Below are 18869 nucleotides of genomic sequence, written 5' to 3' on the forward strand. Positions count from 1 at the left end.
ATAGGTACTCAACTCATGGACCTGGGTTTTAAAGAACATTTTATGAATTTGAGTCTAATGGCAAGAGAAGTGAAGGCAAAAATTAATGAATGGGACTACATCAGACTAAGAAGTTTTTTCTCATCAAGAGAAACTGATAACAAAATAAACAGACAGCCAACTAAATGGGAAATGATATTTTCAAACAACAGCTCAGATAAGGGCCTAATATCGAAAATATACAAAGAACTCCTGAAACTCAACAACAAACAAGCAAACAATCTAATAAAAAAATGGGAAGAGGACATGAACAGACACTTCTCCCAGGAAGAAATACAAATGGCCAACAGATATATGAAAAGATGCTCATCTTCTTTTGAATTTTTAAACATTTTTTTATGCTAAGAAATTTTTAAAAAGATATATAGGGTTCAGGGGAAGAGAGGAATTAGAAATAGTGATTAGATATCACTTTTGATGAGTTTTCTAAAATATAAATATAGTGTATGTCTCCTTTTATTTAGGTTTTCTTTCATTTCTCTCAGCAAAGTTTATGGTTTGCAATGTAAATGTCTTGCATATATCCTGTCATCTTCATCATTAAGTATCATACTTTTTATGTTGTTATAAATGATATTGGTTTTTAATTTCATTTCTTGTACATAAGTACAATTGATTATTGTATATTGATTATGTGTCCTGGAACTTTGCTAAATTCACTAATTAATTATAGTAGGTGATTCAGTATTTTGCATACAATTTTCCATATAAATAATCAGTTTGTTTACTTTCAATCGAGATATCTTTATTCATTCTTCATGTGTTATTGCACTTGTTAGAATATCCAGTAAAATGTTCAGGGGAAGTGGTGAGAGCAAACATTTCTGCCTTGGTCTTATTCTTTTTTTTTTTTTTTTTTTTAATTTTTTTTCTTTTTTTATTTATTCATTTTTAGAGAGGAGAGAGAGAGAAGAGAGAGAGAGAGAGAGAAAGAGAGAGAGAGAGAAGGGGGGAGGAGCTGGAAGCATCAACTCCCATATGTGCCTTGACCAGGCAAGCCCAGGGTTTCGAACCGGCGACCTCAGTATTTCCAGGTCGACGCTTTATCCACTGCGCTACCACAGGTTAGGCGCCTTGGTCTTATTCTTAAGTAAAAAACTTTCAGTCTTTTACTGTTAAAAATGCCTCTCATAGAAGCCACTAGTGTGAGGCTGTGGAGTGTTAAACCTCACCTCATAGTGCCCCGCAAGCTGCCCGGACTAGTGAACAATATATTCAGGATGGCTAAAGGTGATGAATCCCAAAAGCCAAAAGGTAAGATGTTTGCTTATGCCAGTGGTAGTCAACCTGGTCCCTACTGCCCACTAGTGGGCATTCCAGCTTTCATGGTGGGTGGTAGCAGAGCAAGCAAAGTATAAATAAAAAGATAGATTTAACTATAGTAAGTTGTTTTATAAAGATATATTCTGCCAAACTTAGCAAAAATCTGACATAAAGTACTTGGTAAGTAATTATTATTATATGCCTTAACTTGCTGTAACTCTGCTTTATAAATTTTATAAAGTTACTTCTCTACTTTATAAATCACCATTACTGTGGAACTGGTGGGCAGCTAGAAAATTTTACTACTAACAGAAATACAAAAGTGGGCGGTAGGTATAAAAAGGTTGACTACCCTTGGCTTATGCTTTTTTTTTTTTTTGTGCAGAATGCAGAAAGGAAAATAAGAAAAACTCAGGGGTTCCTGTTAATTTTGCCAACTTTTTATCATTCTGAGTTTCTATTTCATTGATTTATCCTCTTTAGTACTTCTTATTTCTCATTTAGTTTTCAAGAAGTTCTCTGAGAGGTAGAAGATGATGTCAGGAGAAAAAGAAATCTAAATTTGATGAGATGGCAAAGGCAGATAAAGTAGCCTGTGATTGGGAAATGGACTACGGGCTAGCTAAGGGAGGCAAGAAGAAAAAGGACCCTAATGCCCCCAAAAGGCCACTGCCTGGATTCTCCTGTTTTGTTCAATGATCTGCCCCATGATCAAACCCACAAACCCTGGCGTCTCTATTAGAGATGTGGTGAAGAACATAGGCAAGATGTGGAATAACTTAAGTGACAGTGCAAAGAAGCCTTAAAACAATAAGGCTGCAAAAGTAAAGAAGTATGAGAAGAATGTCGATGATTATATATAAGGAAAGTTTGATAGTGTAAAAGGTCTCACTAAAGTTGCCAGGAAAAACATGGAAAAGGCTGAAAACCAGGAGGAGGAGGAGGAGAGGGAGGGGTTGAAGGAAAAGAAGAAGGAGGGGGAAGGAGAAGGAGAAGAAGGAAGAGGAGGAGGAATAAAACTGTCTCCCTGTGAATACCTTAGAGTGGGGGAGTGCCATAATTGACACACTCTTATTTGAGAAGTGTCTGTTGCCCTCACTAGGCTTGATAACACAACTGAATCATGGCCATATGGAGTCTCTCAAAGCACTCTAGAAGTTGTCAGTAGTTTGTATGAAGTGGTCATGAGTGGTGGGAGAACTCTGAAACTATATCAAACTTGTACACATTTCCAAACATGGGTAAAGGGGACCAAATATATAGTGAGGGAAATGATTTGACTTTAGGTAGTGGGCACACAATGAAATATACAGATCATGTACTATAGAAATGTATACTTAAAACCTATATAAACTTATTAACAAATGTCACCCCAATAAATTTAGTTAAAAAAAAGACTGATTTTTCTCTGTAGTTTTAAGTAGATGCCTTTTATCAGGTTGGGGAAGTCTCTTTTTTATATTTTTAAATTTTTATTTTTCAAAAAATTTATTTAGAAAATTAAATTTAATGGGGTGATATTGATTAACAATAGTACACAGGTTTCAAGTAACTATTTCTATAGCATTTGAACTGTTTATTATGTTGTATACCCATCACCCAAAGTCAAATCATTTTCATCACAGTATGTTTGTCCTTTTTTACTCCCCTCTCCCACCCCTCCCCGACATTACCCTTACCCTGGTAACCACTTCACTTTTATCTATGTCCATGAGTCTCAGTTTTATATCCCACCTAATGTGTAAAATCATACGATTCTTAGCTTTTTCTGATTTATGTACTTTACTCAGTATAATGTTCTCAAGGTCCATCCATGTTGTCATAAATGGCAATATGTCATCATTTCTTATGGCTGAGTAGTATTCTATTGTATAAATGTACCACATCTTCTTTATCCAATCCTCTATCGAGGGACACTTTGGTTGTTTCCATGTCTTGGCCACTGTGAGTAATGCTGCTGTGAACATGGAGGAGCATGTGTATTTACATACCAATGTTTTCAAGTTCTTTTGGGTAGATACCCAGTAGAGCAGGGGTCTCAAACTCAACTCAGCATGTGGGCCGCAGAGCAAGATCACAGCCATTCGGCGGGCTGCACTAGGTCTACAAAAGGCAACTGTTACGCAACACTTTTCTCACTGCAGTCGAAAACAAAAAAAAATCAGTACAACAAGCACAATCGTACATGCAGTTTACTCAGTGTCACAAAACGACCAGAAACTGTAGTTTGCATCACAACTGCTGTTAACTAAGCTAATATCTAGCTAGGATGCTAGAGAAATGAAAAATACAAGTAGGCCCCTAGGCTTACTTAATTTTATCCAAAATATTTTGAACTTCGTGGATTAGTCTGCGGGCCGCACAAAATTGTTCGGTGGGCCACATGCGGACAGCGGGCCGCGAGTTTGAGACCCCTGCAGTAGAGGGATTGCTGAGTCATGAGGTTATTCTATTTTTAATTTTTTAAGGATCCACAATACTTTCTTCCATAATGGCTGAACCAGTTTACATTTCTACCAGCAGTGAATGAGGGTTCCTTTTTCTCCAGATTTCCAACACTTGTTATTACCTGTCTTGTTGATAATTTCACCTTAACTAGCTATTAGAGAAATGCAATTAATAACAATGGAAAGTTTCTTTCTATTTATATTTTGCTGATTGTTTCTTACATCTTATTTGCATCTACTAATATTATTACATGGTTTATTTCCTTTTTTTAGTCTGTTAAAATGGTGAATTACATTGATTTTTGAACATTAAACCTACCTTGAGTCAAACACAAATTATCAAATGATGTATTTATCTTTTTAATGCATTTTACATGTTGTTGGACTTTATTTTTAATTTTTTATTTTTTTGTATTTTTCTGAAGCTGGAAACGGGGAGAGATAGTCAAGACAGACTCCCGCATGTGCCCGACGGGGATCCACCTGGCACGCCCACCAGTGGGCAACGCTTTGCCCACCAGGGGGCGATGCTCTGCCCCTCCGGGGCGTCGCTCTGTCGCGACCAGAGCCACTCTAGCGCCTGGGGCAGAGGCCAAGGAGCCATCCCCAGCGCCCGGGCCATCTTTGCTCCAATGGAGCTGGACTTCATTTTTAAAGTTTTGTTAAGAGTGTTTGCATCTATGTTTTGAAGTGAATATTGATCTATAGCTTGCTTGCTTGCCTCTCTTTCTCCCCTTTTTCCTTCCTTCCTTCCTTCCTTCCTTCCTTCCTTCCTTCCTTCCTTCCTTCCTTCCTTCCTTCCTTCTTCCTTCCTTCCTACCTTCCTACCTCCCTTATTTGCATTATTCTTTGGCTGTAGTATCAGTGTTAATAGTTAATATTGGCCATAAAAATTACTTTGGAAATACTATCTCTCTTCAAATTCTGGAAGACTTGTGTAGAATTGGTACTCTTTATTTTTTCAATGTTTGGTAAAATTTGACAGTGAAGTTATTTAGACATGGAGAGTTTATTTCCTTTTTATTTTTAAAGAAAATTTTGGTAAAAATTCTATTTCTTTAATAGATATTGGGCTATTTAGGTTATCTAAATAGTGAGTGAGCTTTAGTAGTTTTTATCTTCTAAGGAATTTGTCCATTTCCTCTAAACTGTCAAATTTATTGGAATAAAATTGTTCAAAATAGTAGTAGTTTTTTTCTTTTAAGGAATTCTGCCATTTCATCTAAACTGTCAAATTTATTGGAATAAAGTTGTTCAAAATAATATTGTCTCATTTCCATTTTTAATATTTGTAGAAACTGTACTAATGTCACCTTTGTCATTCCTGATATTGATAATTTGTCTTTTAACTTTTTTCTTGAGAAATTCAACTCTAGGCTTATCAATTTTATTGATCTTAAAGAATCAGCTTTTGCTTTTATTGATTTTTAAGTGATTTTTTTCTTTGAAAATTGTTTATTTTATTTATTGATTTATAGAGAGAAGAAAGAGGGAAAGAAAGGCAGGAGGGAAGAGTAGGAAAGATCAGCTAGTAGTTGCTTCTCGCATGTGCCTTGAATGGGCAAGCCCGAGGTTTCCAAAGGCACCTCAGCATTTCAAGTTGATGCTTTATCCACTGCGCCATCACAGGTCAAGCGTAGAGAGAGACAGGAAAAAGAGAGAGAATTAGAAGCATCAACTCATAGTTGCTTTCATTTTAGTTTTACATTGATTGCTTCTCATATGTGCTCAAATCAGGGCCAGCCCAGTGTCCCCTTGCTCAAGCTAGAGACATTGGGCTTTTTGTGCCAGCAACCTTTGGGCTCAACCTGGCGAGTTTTGGGATTGTGTCATTCCCTCATTCTGGGTTGACACTATGTCCACTGCACCACCCCTGGTCAGGCTACTTTCACTGATTTTTATATTATCATTCTGAGTTTCTATTTCATTGATTTATCCTCTTTAGTACTTCTTATTTCTCATTTAGTTTTCTTTTATTTTTATTAAATAAGATTCTTTTTATTTCTTTTTTTCTTTTTTTTACAGGGACAGAGAGAGAGTCAGAGAGAGGGATAGATAGGGACAGACAGACAGGAATGGAGAGAGATGAGAAGCATCAATCATTAGTTTTTTGTTGTGACACCTTAGTTGTTCATTGATTGCTTTCTCATATGTGCCTTGACTGCAGGCCTTCAGCAGACTGGGTAACCCCTTGCTCGAGCCAGCAACCTTGGGTCCAAGCTGGTGAGCTTTTTTTTTTGTTCAAGCCATATAGATGAGCCCGCGCTCAAGCTGGCGACCTCGGGGTCTGGAACCTGGGTCCTCTGCATCCCAGTCTGATGCTCTATCCACTGTGCCACTGCCTGGTCAGGCTAAATAAGATTCTTAATTGAAAGATAAGATAATTAATTTCAGACTTTTTTTCTTTCCTCATATTAATATTTAGAGCTATAAAATTTCCTTTATTAACTCCTTTAACTGCATTCTATCATTTTGGTTTATTTTCATTTTCATTCAGTGTGAAATATTTTCTAATTTCTTTTTTGCTTCTTTGTTTCATGAGTGATTTAGTTTTTTCTAAATATTAGGGAATTTTCTAGTGATCATTCTGTTACTGATTTCTACTTGAATAGAGAACAGTTGTCTTGAATCATTAATTAATTGAGATTTACTTTCTGACATAGAATGTGGTCTATCTTGGTAAATGTTTAGGTACACTAAAAAAAATATGTATTCTACTGTTATTGAGTGGAATGCTATATAAAAGTCAGGTCAAGTTGATTGGTAACATTATTCAAGTGTTAAATATTTTTATTGATAGAACACCACTTGTTCTCTTTATTGTTCTCTGACTATAATTGTGGGTTTCTGTTTCTCTTTGTACTACCGTTAGATTTTCTAAATGCATTTTGGAGGAGATACGTAAATGCTCTCTTCTGGATTAATTAATGCTTTTATAATTATAAAATAATACTATTTATTCCCATTAGTATTTTTTCTGAAATTTACATCATATAATATAAATATAGTCACCTCATTTTTTGAACTTTTCTGTTCTTTTATTATTACCTATTTGTGTCTTTATTTTTAAAGTTTGTTTCTTATAGGCATTACACAGTTGGATCTTGCTTTTTAATTTTAATCTGGCAGTCTCTGACATTTATACTTGAGCTATTTAGACCATTTACATTTAATTACCATATTTGCCTTGACCAGGCAAGCCCAAGTTTTCAAAACAGCAATGTCAGTGTTCCAGGTTGACCCTTTATCCATTGTACCACCACAGGTCAGGCCCAGACTATTTACATTTGATGTGATTTTTGATATAGTTGGATTAAAATGAACTATCTTGCTATTTGTTTTTTATTTATCCATCTGTTCTTTTCCTCTTTTTCTTTCTCTTTTGGATTGAGTATTTTTATGATTCCATTTTGTCTTGATATATTTCTCTAATATTTTGTTCTTCCATTTTACTAGGTGCTTTGGAATTGATAATATACAATTTTAACTTATCACAGTTTACTTTAATGTCATTTTACATGTAGTATAACAACTTTACAACAGTAAACATTTTATCTTTTTTCTCTACACTGTTGTGTGGTATTTGTTTACATTTTACTTGTGCACATACTATAAATCCTAAAATGCATTATTATCATTTTTGCTTTAAACAGTTGGTTAAATTTAAAGATATTTAAATGTTAAGGAATTTTTTTTATATATTTACCCACATAGTTACCAGTTCCAGTGATCTTCATTCTTTTGTGCAGATCTTTGTGTCTTATTTCCATTGGCATCATTTTTCTCTGTCTAGAAAACTTTCAGATTTCTTGTATTATTGATTTATTGCAGATAGATTCTTTCAGCTTTTGTATGTCTGAAAAAAAGCCTTCATTTTGTCTTATGTTTTGAAAGTTTTTTCTCCCCAGGGAATAAAAATTTTAGAAGATTTTTTTCTCTCTCTTTATCTTAAAGATAATTGCTCCACTTTCTTTTGGCTTGTATGTTTATGATGAAAAATCTTTTGTCATCATTACATTTTTTCTTTCTATGTTAAGTATCTTTTTTTTTTTCCTCTGGCAGCTCTTATCAGTTTTAATCAATTATTTTCAATACTGTGACTCAGTGTAATTTCCTGCTTTGAGTACCTTGAGATGCTTTGATCTTTGGGTTTATAGCTTTCATCATATTTGGAAAATTTTCAACCATTATTTCTTTAAATATTTTTATGTCCTTTACCTTATTGATTCTCTATGCCCTTTGTTTTTAGTCTTCATCCTTGCCATGTTTAATTTTGAATAATATCTTCTGCTATGTATTCAAGTTTACTAATTTTTTTATAATGTCAATGTTACTAGTGAATATTTTATATATATAAATAAATATAAATATATTAATGTATTTATTTCTTCTAGCTTCTTGAGCATATGGAATATAGTCAAAATAACCATTCTGATGCCCTTGTCTACTGATATTTTCTTGCATGTCATTATTTCTGGGCTGGTTTGGTTGATATGAGTTGTAATTTTCTACTTTCTTATGCCTGATAGTATTTAAATGAATTCACATTGTCAACTTTACCTTGTTAAGTGCTATATATTTTTGTGTTCTTAGATATATTTTTGAACTTCATTCTGGGGGAGTATAGTTAAGGTGCTTGAAAATAGTCGGATTCCCTTTGGTTTTTGCATTTAAACTTTGTTAGGCAGGACCAGAGCAGTGTTCTGTCCAAGTCTAATTTTCCCCAGTACCGAGGCAAAAAACTTTTGAGTACACTGCTAGATGCTCCATGAATTATATGGTTTTCTTTTTACTCTGGCTGTGGGGAACAAGAAGTACTCCTAATCCTTTGAGGCCCTGGGATTCTTCTAATCTTTTTTGTGAAGTTCTTTCCCTGGGCTCAAATAGTTTCGTTTCTAGCATACACTGATCAGTACATAGCTGAAGAAACAAAGTGGATCCTCTGAAGGTCTCTGGAAATCTGTGCAGCTAACACCTTAATGGTACTCTGTTTTGAGGACTTGAACTTCTTTAGTCTTTCCAGGACTAAAAGCTGAATCTTTTCAACTTTGATTTTCCCTTACTGAATAGTAATACCTTGGGAACTCTATCAAAATTATAAACTGGAGAAGTTTTAGAGTTCACCTTATTTGTTTCTCAATTCTCTGGGATAACTACTTTTTTTCTTTTTAAATTTTTTTATTGATTTTAATTTATTGTGTTTACATAGATTCAAGTGCCCCACTGAACATATCTCCCTCCCCCCACCCCCGTGTCTCCTTGATACCCTCTTTAGCCCTTCCCCCTAATGATCTCCCCTCTTCCCTTCAAGATTTGCTTTCCTGCTCTCTATAATGTTGTGTTATGTATATATAATTTCACTAATCTCTTTCCCTTCTCTGATCCCATCCTCTCCTCCCCTTTCCTTCTGATTGCTTACCCTCTGATCCCTTTGATCCCACCTCCGCCTCTATTCCATACCTTAGTTCACATTGTTCATTAAATTCCTCATGTAAATGAGGTCATATGATATTTTTTTTCTCTGCCTGGCTTATTTCACTTAGCATAATAATCTCCAGGTCCATCCATGTTGTCGCAAAAGGTAAGATTTCCTTCTTTTTAATGGCCACATAGTTTTCCATTGTGTATGTGTACCACTGCTTTTTAATTTACTCATTCACTGATGGACACTTGGGCTGTTTCCAGATCTTGGCTATTGTAAACAATGCTTCAATAAACATGGGGATGCATTTCTTCTTTTAAATCAGTGATTTGATATTCTTAGAATATATTCCTAAAAGTGGGATAGCTGGGTCAAAAGGCATTGCCATTTTTAATATTTTGAGGAATCTCCATACTGTTTTCCACAGTGGCTGTACCTGTCTGCATTCCCACCAGCAGTGTAGGAGGGTTCCCTTTTCTCCACATCCTCGCCAGCACTCATTAAGTGTTGTTTTGTTAATGAGCGCCATTCTGACTGGTATTAGGTGGTATCTCATTGTGGTTTTAATTTGCATTTCTTTAATGATTAGTGATATTGAACATTTTTTTCATATGCCTATTGGCCATCTGTATGTCCTCTTTGGAGAAGTGTCTATTCAGTTCTTTTGCCCATTTTTATATTTGGTTGTTTACTTTCCTGATGTTCAGCTTTACAAGTTCATTATAAAATTTGGGTTATTAACCCCTTATCAAACTTATTGTTGAATATGTTCTTCCATTGTGTGATTTGTCTTTTTATTTTGTTCATATTGTCTTTAGGTGTACAAATGCTTTTTACCTTGATATAGTCCTATTTGTTCCTCCTGCCCTTTATTTCACTTGCCTGTGGAGATAAATCAGCAAATATATTGCTGCAAGAGATGTCAGAGAGCTTACAGCCTATGTTTTCTTCCAAGATGATTATGTTTTTATGACTTACATTTAAGTCTTTTATTCATTTTGAGTTTATTTTTGTATATGGTGTAAGTTGATGGTCCAGTTTTATTTTCTTTCAAGTACCTGTCCAATTTTCCCAACACCATTTGTTAAAGAGACTGTCTTTATTTCATTGTATGCTCTTACCTCCTTTGTCAACTATCAATTGTCCATATAGATTTGGGTTTATCAGATCTTGGTTTCATTGATCTTCTGTATTGTTTATTAGCCTCTATGTCATTTATCTTTTCTCTGATTTTTATTATTTCTTCCTTCTACTTCCTCTGGGCTTTGTTTGTTCTTTTTCTAGCTTTTTAGATATAAGGTTAAGTTGTTTATTTGGGCTTCTTCTTGCCTCTTAAGGTATGCCTGTAAAGCAATGAACTTCTCTCTCAGAACTGCTTTTGCTGTGTCTCATAAATTTTGCCATGTTGTATATTTATTTTCATTTGTTTCAAGAAAATTTTTGATTTCTTTTTTGGTCTCATTGTTAACCCATTTGTTATTTAATAACATGCTATTTAGTCTCCAAGTGTTTGAATATTTTTTAGTTTTTCTATTGTAGTTGATTTCTAGTTTCATGCCATTGTGATCAGAGAAGATGCTTGATATGATTTCAATCTTCTTAAATTTCTTGAGACTCATTTTGTGTTCTAGTCTGTGGTCTATCCTAGAGAATGTACCATGATCACTTGAAAAGAATGTGTATTCTGCTTCTTTGGGGTGAAAGGTTCTGAAGATATCTATTAAATTTAGTTGATCTAGTATGTTCTTTAACGCTGCTGTTTCTTTGCTAATTTTCTTTCTTGAGAATCTATGCATTGATGTTAGTGGGGTATCAAAGGCCCCACTACTATTACAGTATTGCTGTTGATCTTGCACTTTATGTCCAGCATAATCTGCTTTATAAATTTAGGTGCTGCTATATTAGGTGCATAGATATTTTTAATGGTTATCTCTTTCTGTGGATTGCTCCCTTTATCATTATGTAGTGACCTTCTTTATCTCTTACTATAGGCTTTGTTCTAATGTCTATTTTGTCTGATATAAGTATTGCTACCCCAGCTTTTCTTTTCATTTTCATTTGTGTAAAATATTTTTTTCATCCTTCCATTTTCAGTCTTGTATCTCTTTTGTTTTGAGGTGGGTCTCTTGTAGACAGCATATGTGTGGGTACTGTTTTCTTATCCACACAGCTAACCTATATTTTTTGATTGGAGCATTTAAGCCATTTATATTAAGGTTATTATTGATATGTAGTTGTTTATTGCAATTTTATTCTTTATTTATAATTCTTTTTTTTCTAGATTTTTTTCCCCTTTGTTCTGTTTACAATGGGCCCCTTAACATTTCTTGCAGCATTGGTTTGTTTGTGATGAATTCTTTTAAGTTTTTTTTTTGTGTGGGGGGGAAAGCTTTTTATTTCTCTTTTAATTTTAAATGATAGGCTTGCTGGATAAAGAATCTTGGTTGTAGCAATTGTTTTGCATTACTTTGAATATTTCTTGCCATTTCCTTCTGGCCTCTAGTGTTTCTGTTGAGAAGTCAGATGTCATCAGTATAGGGGCTTCTCTGTAGATAATTGACTGCTTTTCTCTTGTAGGTTTTCATATTCTTTTTTTTGTCTCTAAGTTTTGGCATTTTAATTATGATGTGTCTTGGTGTAAGCCTCTTTCAGTTTCTCTTTAATATGACTCTCTGTGCTTCTATAACTTGTGTGACTTTTTCCTTCATCAATTTAGTGAAGTTTTCAGCTATGATTTCTTCAAGCAGGTTCTCTATGGGATAACTATTTTTTACTGCCTGATGACCAATATTTTTTTTAACTAAGAGGAGGAGAGATAGAGAGACAGATTCCCACATGCACCTCTACCATAATTTCTTCCCCTCCCCACAACCCTCTATCTGGAGCTTGAATCAACAGAGCTATATTTAGTGCCCAGGGGTGATACTTGAAACAATCAAGCCACTGTTTGCAAGAGAGGAAGGAGTGGAAGGGTAGAAAGAGAAGCAGATCATTGCTTCTCTTGTATGCCCTGACTGGGGATGGAACCCAAGATGTCTGTATGCTGAGCTGATTCTTTATCCACTAAGCCAATCAGTGAAGCCTATATGAGCAGTGTCTTAAAAACTGTTGTTCCATATATTTTGTCCTGTTATTGTTTTAGGTGGGCAACCAAATGTGTTCCCTCTTACTCCTTGGCTGGAAGCAAGAGTGTCTGTCTGCGATTAGGTTATAATTCTTTTCTTTGTTTGTTTGGTTGCTGTAACTTTCTTTTTTTTTAAATAATTTTATTTTTTTAATGGGGTGACATCAATAAATCAGGATACATATATTCAAAGATAACAAGTCCAGGTTATCTTGTCATTCAATTATGTTGCATACCCATCACCCAAAGTCAGATTGTCCTCTGTCACCTTCTATTTTGTTTTCTTTGTGCCCCTCCCCCTCCCCCTTTCCCTCTCCCATTCCTCCCTCCCCCCCGTAACCACCACACTCTTATCAATGTCTCTTAGTTTCACTTTTATGTCCCACCTACGTATGGAATAATGCAGTTCCTGGTTTTTTCTGATTTACTTATTTTGCTTCGTATCATGTTATCAAGATCCCACCATTTTGCTGTAAATGTTCCAATGTCATCATTTCTTATGGCTGAGTAGTATTCCATAGCGTATATGTGCCACATCTTCTTTATCCAGTCATGTATTGACGGGCTTTTTGGTTGTTTCCATGTCCTGGCCACTGTGAACAATGCTGCAATAAACATGGGGCTGCATGTGTCTTTACATATCAATGTTTCTGAGTTTTGGGGGTATATACCCAGTAGAGGGATTGCTCATCTTCTTTAGCTATTAGAGAAATGCAAATCAAAACGGCAATGAGATACCACCTCACACCTGTTTGATTAGCTATTATTAGCAAGACAGGTAATAGCAAATGTTGGAGAGGCTGTGAAGAAAAAGGAACCCTCATACACTGTTGGTGGGAATGTAAAATAGTACAACCATTATGGAAGAAAGTATGGTGGTTCCTCAAAAAAAAAAAAAAAAAACAAAACTGAAAATAGTGCTGTAACTTTCTTTCATGCTTTTTTTTTTTTTTGCTTAGTTTTAATCATTGTATTAGTTGGGGAGGGATATTTGAATTCACATAGCCATTTTCTGTATTTGTTATACATTTACATTTTTTTTCTGTGATTCATCACCTTTGTGTTCTTATCCTACCTTTTAGTCGATATCTATGTGAATTTCTTACAAGTTTCTCTGAGATATAAATATGAACTACAGGCACCTTTTATATGCCCTACTTATACCAACATTCTCCCCAGTTTATTGTTTGTATTTAATCTTGATAGGGAATGTTTTTGAAGTTTTTTGAGCTTTCACTTAATACTGTCAAACCTACATAGTCTCTTTTATAAAATCCTTTCACAATCAAAGATTGATGTTTACCTGTACTGACCTATGTTTTAATTGCTTGATTACTTTTAACAGTAGCTTCTATATTTTTGAAAAATATATACCTTTATAATAAGAGTAGATATAAATTTATTTTTTCCAAAATGTTCTCATGGTGCTATTGGTAGAGTATCCTCTTTTATGCATATTTGTAACATTTGTTTTATATTAAAAATTATTTCTGTTGAATTTACTCTTCTCTTCAACTTATTCATATATTTATTCCTATACCATTGAAATGTTATATCATATTTGATATCTGGTAGTCAAGAGCCCCTTTTAACTTCTTCCACAAGAATTAAAAAATTTTTATTATGCAAAATCAATATATGCTCATCACAAAAGAATTCAGTAATAAATGCTAGTGCAAGAAAGACAAAGTATTCATGACTCAACCAAATTAACATCTCAGTGTAGCCTGACCAGGTGGTGGCGCAGTGGATAGAGTGTCGGACTGGGATGCTGAGGACCCAGGTTTGAGACCTCAAGGTCGCCAGCTTGAGCATGGGCTCATCTGGTTTGAGCAAAAGCTCACCAACTTGGACCCAAGGTCGCTGGCCCGAGCAAGGGGTTACTCAGTCTGCTGAAGACCCGCGGTCAAGGCACATATGAGAAAGCAATCAATGAACGACTAAGAGGTCGCAATGCACAACAAAAAACTAATGATTGATGCTTCTTATCTTTCCGTTCCTGTTTGTCTGTTCCTGTCTATCCCTCTCTCTGACTCTCTCTCTCTGTCTCTGTAAATAAATAAATAAATAAATAAATAAATAAAGTAACTAACATCTCAGTGTATAATCTTTCAAATCTTTGTTTATGTAGGTACTTTTAAATTTTTTAAATGAAATTATACCATATTATTCTCTAACTTATTTATTTATATTTTCATATCAATAGCATATTGTAACATTTTTAATTATTAAACTATATTTTATTGCCTAACCAGGCAGTGGTACAGTGGATAGAGCTTTGGACTGGGATGCGGACAACCCAGGTTTGAGACCCTGAGTTTGCCAGCTTGAGCACAGGCTCACCTGGTTTGAGGAAAGCTCACCAGTTTGGGCCCAAGGTCACTGGCTTGAGCAAGGGGTTACTTGGTCTGCTGAAGGCCCATGGTCAAGGCACATATGCGAAAGCAATCAGTGAACAACTAAGATGTTGTAACAAAAAACTGATGATTGATGCTTCTCATCTCTCTCTGTTCCTGGCTGTCTGTCCTATCTATTCCTCTCTCTGACTCTCTCTGTTTCTGTTAAAATAAATTAATAAATAAATAATCAAACAATATTTCATTTTGTGAATATATGATGATTCAACCAATCTCCTCTCTCTCTCTGTAAACTTTTTATTGAAGAAGGACATACATACAACAAAATAGTTTATAAATTTTGTATATTGTATATATAGCTTGTATTTTCACAAAGTGATCACACTCATGTAACCAGTCCCTAGATCAAGAAACAAAACATTGCAAGCTCCCTAGAAGCATTTTTATAAATCCATACTTTCTTGCATACCCCAATAATTTCCCCATGCCAGAGCAACAACTCTGATAACACCATAGACTAGTTTTGCCTATTGTAGGATTTTACATAAATGAATTAATAAAATATGTACTCTTTTGTGTCTGGTTTCTCTTCCTTAACATATGTTTGTGAGATTTATCCATTTAGTTGCATATAGTTCTAGTTCATTCATTCTCAGTGTGCCTGAAATTTCAGGGTCATGGTAAGTGTATGTTTAAATATAAAAAAGCAATTTTCTGAAATAACTCTATCATTTTGCATTCCAGCTTTCAAGGAATAAAAGTTTCTGTTGTTTTGAATTCTTACCAGCAGTAGCTTTCTTTATTTTGTTTGTTTGAACTTGTTTTGTAATTATAGGCATTCTAATAGCTGCAGCTCATAATTTATGGTGATTTTAATTTGTATTTCCCTAATGATGTTGAGCGTCTTTTTGTACATTTTGTTATCCATATATCTTCTTTGATGAGTTGAATGTTCAGCTCTTTGTCAGTATATTTTCTTGGACTGTTTGTTTTCTTACTGTTTAGTTGAGTTCTTTATAGATTCTGGAAACATCTCTATCAGATATATAATCTGTAAATATTTTCTCCTGGCCTGTGGCTTGACTTTTCATTCTCTTAACAGTGTCTTTTACAGATAAAAACTTTTTAATTTGAGTAAAGTACAACCTATCATTTTTTTTATGGTGAATGCTTTCAGTGTTATATATAAAAACTCATTTCTTAACCCAAAGTCACAGAGATTTTCTTGTAGAAGTTTTATAGCTTTATATTTTATATTTGGAACTGTAAGTCAAAGAATATATAATATTAGTTCTGATGTCACCTGAAGTGGGTTTTGTGTACAACGTTGTATAAAAAGCATTTTATTGGACCTGTACTTAGAGAAGCTGAGACAATAAGATTTATTCAGAGTTTAAGTACAAGGTTGCTGCTAGGTATTTAAGGTCTCATTTCTCTCTGTCTTGCCAGCAAAAAGTCCAGTCTTATCTTCATTAAGATCAGTATAAAGACCCAAGTTCAGATAATCTGTGTCAAGGTTTTGACTCTTTCTAAGCTTAGTCTAGTCCAGGCACTGCTCAAAGGCTGTACTTGAGAGATTGTCCACTGCCAGTCCAAGCAGGAAGAGAGAGAGAGAAAGCTTTGCTAAACCTGTGTTTATATATTTGGGCTAAGAAGGACTAGCTTTTCTTCAAGCCAACTAATCAATTTCTTTAAAATATCATGGGTTTGTGTTGGTTTCTCCCTCTAACCCAGTGGTAGTCAACCTGGTCCCTACCGCCCACTAGTGGGTATTCCAGCTTTCATGGTGGGTGGTAGCAGAGCAACCAAAGTATAAATAAAAATATAGATTTTACTATAGTCAGTTGTTTTATAAAGATTAATTCTGCCAAACAGTGAAAATCTGACATAATACCTGGTAAGTAATTATTATTATATGCTTTAACTTGTTGTTACTCTGCTTTATAAGTTTTATAAAGTAAAGTTACTTCCCTACTTTATAAATCACCATTACTGTGGAACTGGTGGGCGGTTAGAAAATTTTACTACTAACAGAGATACAAAATTGGGTGGTAGGTATAAAAAGGTTGACTACCCCTGCTAACCAACTAGAACCTTTCTCTAGGCTAGACTGGTAAGCCCCTGTGGTAGCCATTCTGGCTTCTACTGCACATACCTTAAAGTGGAAGCACAGCAGCATTTTCTCCAGCGCTGGTCAGGCAGTGCCTTGGGAAGATTTCTCCCAAACATGAGTCTGGAGGGCTGAGGCTCAATGGATTCAGAGGATTTCTGAAATGTGAATTTGAACCTATGGATACTTTAGCCTTCTAACAAATTAAGCTAAATGGGATGTTGTGGCTTCTTAATGAGGCAGGCTTTCAAAGGTTTATAAAATATAATGTCCAATTTCCTTTGCTTTCTTTTACCATCACTATTTCTAGCTACCTGCCTATGTTAAAATATGCATATTTTAAAGTGTAATGAGACATAATGAAAAACAATACCTATCCAAGGTCTTATTAATTTACACTCCCACCAGCCAAGTGTGAAAAATTTTCTGCATCCACCACCATACAGAAATTTACCCTGTTTTAAATCTTTGCTTCTTGATCTTTTAAGCATGACACCTTTTTAAAAATAATTTTGTTGTTAGTGACTTTTAGTACTTTTTATGTTTGAGATTTTTTCATTTTAAAATTATGTTTTATGTGTTTAATTCATTTTCTTTTACTTAATGGTATTATAATTTCTTAAGCTGTTTTAAAAAATAGTATTAATTTTTTTTAAAGCTTAAGTGCATATGGCAAAAATCAAATATGATGTCTTAACCAAATAAGAGTATTTTTTTTCCTGTATACAAGTTCAGCAATGATATTCTAAGGCTGGGAGAAGCACTTAGAAACTAGGCTCCTTCTTTCTTTTTTCTTTCTTTCTTTCTTTCTTTCTTTCTTTCTTTCTTTCTTTCTTTCTTTCTTTCTTTTTCTCCCTCCCTTCCTTTGTTTCTTTTTAAAAATTTTCTTTCTTTAATTCAGTGAGAGGAGGGAGGCAGAGAGATAAACTTCTGCATGTACCCTGACCAGGATCAAGCCCACTAGGGGGCGGTGCTCTGCCCATCTGGGGCATTGCTCCATTGCTCAGCAACTGAGCTCTTCCTAATACCTAAGGCAGAGGCCGTGGAGCCATCCTCAGTGCCCTGGGCCAACTCACTCTAATCGAGCCATGGCTGCAGGAGGGGAAGAGAAAGAGAGGAAGAGAGAGAGAGAGAGAAGTGAAAGGGAGAGGAGTGACAAAGCAGATGAATACTTCTCCTATGTGCCATGACTGGTAATTAAACCTGGGACTTCCACACGTGGGGCTGACACTCTACCACTTAACCAACTGGCCAGGGCCTGGCTCCTTCTTTCTTGATGCTTTACTTTTACTCATGTGTTACTTTTATGTTTTTATGGTAAAAAAACGGTTGTTTGACCTACCCATGACAAATTCATATTTCAGGAAAGGAGGAAGAATAGATGCCAAAATATACATGTCAACTTAGATTTTTTTTTTCTTTATAAGAAAAACACAGTTTTCCTAGAAATCCTATCCAGATAGCTACATGGCTACCTTTAACTGCAAGAGTCAAGAAAATAGCTGGGCATATTGGTGCTCCAAACACAATATGGGTTCTCAAAATAAAAAAAGTAGCATAACATAGTCATAAGATAGGTATTAGCAAAGCCTTCCATAAGAACATGTTGCCTTTTTCCTAAGTGTTGAAGATACTTCAATTTACCCTTTACCATTACATATCTATATCTTTTATATAAAAATGTTACCTTTTAATCTCTTTTTAGGGCTTCTGTTTTTGATAATTGTGTTCAGAAAGATCTTCTATAATCCAAAATTTGCCTAATTTTTTATTTTACATTTTTATTGACTTGTTAAAATTATATCTTCAATATTTTGAGTTTGACAATTATATTAAATTATACTAAACCTGAATAATTGATATTTTTGTAATATCTATAAGGGTCAATAATATCCAAATCTATAAAGTAGAAACAAGGTATATATTTCTCCTCTTGTTCAATTTTATTAAATCATCTTTTTTTTTAAGTGAGAGGAAGGGATGGTCCTGGCTGGTGGGCTCAATGATAGAGCATTGGCTAGGTGTATGGATGTCCAGGGTTTGATTCCCAGCCAGGGCACTCAGGAGAAGCACGCATCTGCTTCTCCAACCCTCCTTTCTTGCTTCT

The 18869-nt window shown here is 34.9% G+C and overlaps 1 pseudogene; it reads left to right on the forward strand.

Annotated features, from left to right (window-relative positions):
- Window positions 1-1259: 1259 nt before the first annotated feature.
- Window positions 1260-2366, forward strand: LOC136311709 (high mobility group protein B3 pseudogene; annotated as a pseudogene).
- The last annotated feature ends 16503 nt before the right edge of the window (window positions 2367-18869 follow it).

The sequence above is a fragment of the Saccopteryx bilineata genome, chromosome 8, assembly GCF_036850765.1.
Source record: "Saccopteryx bilineata isolate mSacBil1 chromosome 8, mSacBil1_pri_phased_curated, whole genome shotgun sequence".
Lineage (NCBI taxonomy): Eukaryota > Metazoa > Chordata > Mammalia > Chiroptera > Emballonuridae > Saccopteryx > Saccopteryx bilineata.